This window comes from Cyphomyrmex costatus, unplaced genomic scaffold (assembly GCF_001594065.2).
Source record: "Cyphomyrmex costatus isolate MS0001 unplaced genomic scaffold, Ccosl1.0 scaffold2143, whole genome shotgun sequence".
Lineage (NCBI taxonomy): Eukaryota > Metazoa > Arthropoda > Insecta > Hymenoptera > Formicidae > Cyphomyrmex > Cyphomyrmex costatus.
The window spans coordinates 25,827-32,652 of NW_017276196.1; positions in this window are offsets into that span (position 1 = coordinate 25,827).

Consider the following 6,826-nt stretch of genomic DNA (forward strand, 5'->3'; position numbering starts at 1 on the left):
CAAAGTAATTGATTTGTTTCAGAAACAAAAAATAACGAACTGAAATTAATTAAACCACATTTCTATTTAAATAAGTGCAATGTTTCCTTTTAAAAAAATTAACTTTTGGAAACATTTGTCAGATAGTGATTGTTTTGTAAGCGATTGAATAAATCCTGCAAAAGAAAATAGCCTCTCCACAGCTGCAGAAGAACATAAACTTGCATCTGTTAAATCTTATAAACATTTTTTTCACATTTAAGTAATTGTTTAAAGAAGATAAAGACTTTGATTTGCCATTTAAATACGATACAAACTTTAATTGCTGCAGAGATTGCTGTTTTTCTGTTTTTGGATGAGAAAAAATAAAAAAATCTTTGTCTGTATTACTAGTAGAATTAGTATTAGTAACACAGACAACTACTACACGAGTACTACTACACGAGAACCTCACGAGAAACTTATTTTTTTGTGCGAGATCATAAGATTTGATAACACTGATGACTTGACACACTGCTTGTTAAAAGTTAACGAAAATAATCAGTATCGCCGTAATATAAAAAAAATTTATGTTACTATTATAGGATTTTTTTGGTATTTCAAATGCAAAATACATTGAAATTATATTTGAAATACAAAATACATTGAATAACATTCTTGAAACACAAAATACAAAATATATTTTTTGTTGTATTTGAAATACAGTATTTAAAATAGTATTTGTATTTTAAATACTGTATTTCAAATAAAAGTAATTGAAATGTGCCCAGCCCTGAATATACGTCATATCGGTCAGCAGTCGGTAGTGTATTTAAAATAATAATTTTATTTAATATGTATTTATGACTGCTCGGTTTATCGGTGAACCGGGTGAGGGGGGGACGTGCGACTAGCGTCCGCCCTTCAACATCAAAACAATCCCAAGGCTGCTTTCACTAACCGTCTAATATTAACGCATTGATTTTAGAATAACATATTTATTCTTTATTATTCGTTAACGCGATTGCATATTACAAAACAAAATTATTAAATAAATGTAAAACAGTTACTTTTCGTAGTAATATATTATGCGTGGTGCGGTGTTGTGAGGGGGACGGCGAAAGCTAGACGTAAACGTTTCGAAAATCAACCGAAAGTTGCACTGTCCCCTTCAACCTCACCGCTTCGCGTGCAGTCCAAATGCCCAATGACGTTCGAATGGCATTGATCCTGTGCACGGTGCGGTGTGGTAAGGGGGACAGCGAAAGCTAGAAGTAAATGATTCGAAAATCAACCGAAAGTTGCACTGTCCCCCTCACCGCTCCGCATGCAGTCGAAACGTCTCATGACAGTCGAATGGTTTAAATATCATACCAGTCAACAGTCGGGAGTATTTAAAATAATTTTATTTAAAACATGTATTTCAAATATATATATACGTATGTATATATATATATATATATGTATTTAATATAGGATGAGGGGTGCAGCGGAAAGCGGAGGCGATTCGAAAATCGGCCGAAAGTTACATACACTTTACGTATGTTCACTTTGTACTGGCAACTTTAATTAATAATAGTACTGCGATAGTTTTAAATATACATCATATCGGTCAGCAGACAGTAGAATTCAAAATAATAATTTTATTTAATATGTATTTAAATGAAGACTGCACGGTTTATTATCGGTGAGCCGGGTGACGGGGTGACGTGCGACTCGCGTTCGCCCTTGCACATCAAAACAATCCCCAAGGCTGCTTTCACTAACCGTTCTATAATATTAACGCGTCAATTTTAAAACAACATTAATTTTTTTATATTGGTTAATGGGACCACAAATTATAAAATAAAATTATTAAATCAAATTTTGAACATGGCCGGAGACGCTACCGCGTCTCCTGATTAAATAAATGTAAAACAGTTACTCTTCGTGGTAATATATTATGCGTGGTGCGGTGTTGTGAGGGGGACAGCGAAAGCTAGACGAAAACGATTCGAAAATCAACCGAAAGTTGCACAGTCCCCCTCACCGCTCCGCGTGCAGTTGAAATGTCTCATGACAATCGAATGGTTTAAATATCATAGCAGTAAGTAGTCGGGAGTATTTAAAATAATTTTATTTGAAACATGTATTTCAAATATATTTACATATGTATGTATATATATATATTTAATGAGATGAGAGATGCAGCGGAAAGCGGATGCGATTCGAAAATCGGCCGAAGGTTACATACACTTTACGTATGTTCACTTTATACTGGCAACTTTAATTAATAATCAGTTACTTTTCGTGGTAATATATTAATATAATTTAACTCGTGATACTACTGCGATAGTTTTAAATATACGTCATATCGGCCAACAGTCAGTAGAATTTAAAATAATAATTTTATTTAATTTATATATGTATTTAAATGATGACTGCACGGTTTATTATCAGTGAGCCAGGTGAGGGGGTGACGTGCGACTCGCGTCCGTCCTTGCGCATCAAAACAATCCCCAAGGCTGCTTTCACTAACCGTCTAATATTATTAACGCGTTAATTTTAATACAACATATTTATTTTTTATTCGTTAACGCAATCGCATATATAAAACAAAATTATTAAATAAATGTAAATAGTTGCTTTTCGTAGTAATATATTATGCGCAGTGTGGTGTTGTGAGGGGGACAGCGAAAGCTAGTCGTAAATGATTCGAAGATCAACCGAAAGTTGCACAGTTCCCCGCGCCGCTCCGCGTGCAGTCGAACGAAATGTTCCATGAAAATCGAATGGCATTGTTCTGCGTGCGGAGCGGTGAGATGAGGGGGACAGCGAAAGTTAGACGGAGGCGATTCGAAAATCAACTGAAAGTTGCACTGTTCCCCTCACCACACCGCGTGCAGTTGAAATGCCCCATGACAGTCGAATGGCATTGTTCAGCGCGCGGAGCGGTGAGGTGAGGGGAACAGCGAAAGCTGGACGAAAACTATTCAAAAATCAATCGAAAGTTGCACCCCTCTCACTTCACCGCTCCGCTCGCAGTTCACATGCCCCATCCCATGGCGATCGAGCGGTATAGACTAGCGCCACATTTGCCTCTTGCGGCAGGAATGTCAGAAGGACATTGAATGGAATGTGGTCGACGATGACAATAATGATGACAATAATGATGATAACGACGACGACGTATCATAAAAATAAAACGTGAAAATTTCCAGATTCGGACTTTGAGTCGTGATATCTTTGCTCGTAGGACACGTAGAGAAAAAATGAAAGCACTTTTATTATACAATTTAAGCAATTGCTATCGATTGAGCGTATATAGAACTTGATCCGTTCAGCCGTTACTGAGATCTGATCATCTCAATCCCCCGAAACTCTCAGTTTCGCGTAAAGGAGGCACGGCAGTGCCGCGGCGCTTGGCTTAGCGCCAAGACACTACCGTGTCTCCAGATAAGTGTTTTGGTATAATGTCATTACAAAATTGATTAATACAACAATCGTTAGTCACAATATTAATTATTAATTATAATAATAGTTTGTAAACGTATACTTATGAAGATACACGTGATTGAAAACTGGTTAACTCATACACATGAGAGCTCCAAAATCTTAAGTATACATTTACAAATTATTATTCTAATTAATAATTAATACTGTAAGAAAGGATTGTTCTGATAATCAATTTCGTAATAACATTATACCAAAAAAATTTATTACGTTTATTAACATCGTATTTGATTATAGGTATGTAATACTAACTCGAACATGTACTTGTATATATTCATTTCCATTTCATTATCTTTCAATAATAAAATGTATTACATTAAAATAGTTTAGTATAAGAATTTTAAAATTAATATTGATATCTTATGGGTTTTTAAAATATGAAAAACCGTTATAGTTTGATCTCTCACCTAGAACACTATATTTGATTCAAGATTTTGAAGTGTATGTTAAACATGTGATACTATCTTTATTCTAATTTTTGTTTGAACTTCCGGTTTTGAGTTGTTTATACCAAGTTAAATTCTATCTTTAAAAACCCATGTAAAAAACCATACTATTATTTAAATTCTACTAAATTAAAAAGTAAAACCCATTTGGTACTATCTTTATAAACTTACCTTTTTTTAAAAAAAAAAAGGTTAAAAAGCGCTAAAAGTGGGTGCTGCTGGTCAAAAAACATTTCGGCCAGTTTCACCAACGCCAATTACTTAATCGACTGTAAAACTGACTAATCACATTTGCTGTTTAGTAGAACCATCTTTTTTAAAAAACTACGTGATATCCTTATTTATTTAAATTTAATGACATGTATCATTTGTATAAAAGTTTTGATATCAACAGTCGGCGCCAAGTTAAATTCTATCAAATTAAAGAGTAAAACACAAGTGGTACCTTTAATCTTTAAGAGAACCTATATAGTACCATTATTTAAATTCTACTAAATTAAAAAGTAGAACCCATGTGGTTTTATCTTTATCTTCATACAACGGAACCTAAGTATATGCCTTTGTATTCTTATTAAAAGATCTTCCTATTCGAAACCAAGTGACTTAATTCTTCTTTAAAAAAATTATATCACAATTAATTTAAAAACAAAATGAAAAAATTTATTTAAATAGAAGAATTTTTTATGTAAAAACACTTTGCGCTGCTAGTTCTCGATCTCGATGTAATAAAATACAATAACAAAGATAAGAAACATTTTCACGAGAATTAAAGTATTTAGTGTGTATATATTCGTGTATATGTATGTGCGAGTGAATTGTATCTCAATCCCATAATATATACTAACGTCATAATATAATTATATATGGATGTAACATTTTGTAGAAAAGAGATTAAAAACTACGAGAGTTAAAGTATGCGGTCTGTATGTATATTCGCGTACAGTATATGCGAGTGAAATACATAAAAGAAGAAAAGTAAGCTGTATATTTATTAATTAAATGTAGCATTTAGAATATGTTTACTATAATTTTTAAATTATCATTACCATTACATATATTTGTATTAATTATTATAGCTTTTAGATAGTTTTCATTGTTTTTCTTATTTGCTCTAGCAGCGCAAAGTGTTGTTACATAAAAAATTTTTCTATTTAAATAAATTTTTTTCATTTTGTTTTTAAATTAATTGTGATATAATTTTTTTAAAGAAGAATTTAAGTCACTTGGTTTCTAATGGGAAGATCTTTTAATAAGAATACAAAGGCATACGAGGGCGGTTCAATAAGTACCCGTGTTAGAAATGAAGACACCATTTTTTCAAAAAATTTTTTTTTCTTTTTCAACATATTCCCCTTTTAGAAAAATACACTTCTCCCAACGTTCCTGCAATTTTTTTAACCCATCCAAAAAATATGATTTGTCGAACTCTCCAAAATACGCCTCTGTCTCGGCGATGACTTCTTTTTTTTTTTTCGCCCACGTTTAAATTCGTTGAACCAATATCTAACTGTGGTCATAGATGGCGAAGTGTCCCCATAAACAGCATCCAACTTTGCTTTTGTCTCCTCGCATTTTTTCCCATCCAAAAACAAAAAGCGAATTACCGAACGATACTGCTCTTTTTCCATCTTAGCGAAAATCACGAAGCACGTCTTACTCGAATGGCTGCCCAATCCAAACTAACCTATCAATCAGTCTGAAATTTATTTTGCCGACGTTTGATAGATGGCAGCACACGATGATAACACCAACTTCCCTCAGTAACGCCCTTTGTCGTCAAATACGGGTACTTATTGAACCGCCCTCGTATACTTAGGTTTCATTGTATTGTAACTACCTAACTTTTCGAATGCGCGGATGTAGCTCGTCGGATTACACGGTGCAGGATTCGAAAGAGGTTCGATCGGTGGGAGAGTGCAAGTAATATCTCAGATATGTGATTAAGATTAAAACAACGTATTGATTTATTTCACAAACAAAACGATGAGTGCTATGTACAATGTGGTTCGACGACGGTGAAAATGATGTATATGTGTGTATGTGTGCCGATGCGGTGTGCGTGTGTTTATCGTGTCGTGTCCGACGTGATAGACGTCGGCGAGCGGACGGTGTGTGTGTTGCGTATGTGTGTATGTGCTGACGTTCGGTGTCGGTGTGTGTGGATTCGCGGGTAGCAGTTTTTCTGTCTCTTCGCGGCGCGAGACGGAGACGAGCCGTTTAAAGCCCAGCCCGTGTTTACTTAGCTGTTTTTCCTATCGCGTGTCGAGACAGTTCGCATTTCGCGATCAGCTGATATACGGCGTTTCTATACGCGACGGTATTACGAATGTAATATGCCTGCGGATGGTCGCGGCTTGTGTCGTTGCGCGCGTACGATGACCAACGACCGAGAACACTTGGTAGAGGCGGAGAACACTCCACCCCGGGCTACTGTTGGTCACTCGTAGCGGCAGAATATGCAGTTTGATTAGTGACTCGAGTTGACGACCGAGAACTCTCGGCGGAGGCAAAGTACCCTCTACCCCGGGCGTCAACTCGGAGTCAGGAACCCGTACCGGGTCGGCTGTCGGGAACTCCCGACAGAGATAGAGCACTCTCTATCCCTTTTTCGCGCCTAGCGGTACTGGAAAGGAGTGCTTGTCTTGCGATATATCGAGAACGCTCGATCGGGCTAGAGTACTCTCTGGCTCGGTATTCTAATCGCGTTTTAAGCTGTCTAGGATTTCGGAGGTGATATTCCTGTCGGAGTTGGAAATGGAATGTCCTGATTTCTCGTGAGCGCGACGTTTTATTTTACAACATTTGTCGCGCTCGTATCGTTTCGACTCGCCTCGCGTTTTCCCGTCGCTTCGCCGTTTTGCGGCGTTTGACAGTGTCGCGTGGTGGGGAACTCCGCGCGTTGAGCGAGTTCGGCGGGACTCGGCGGTCCT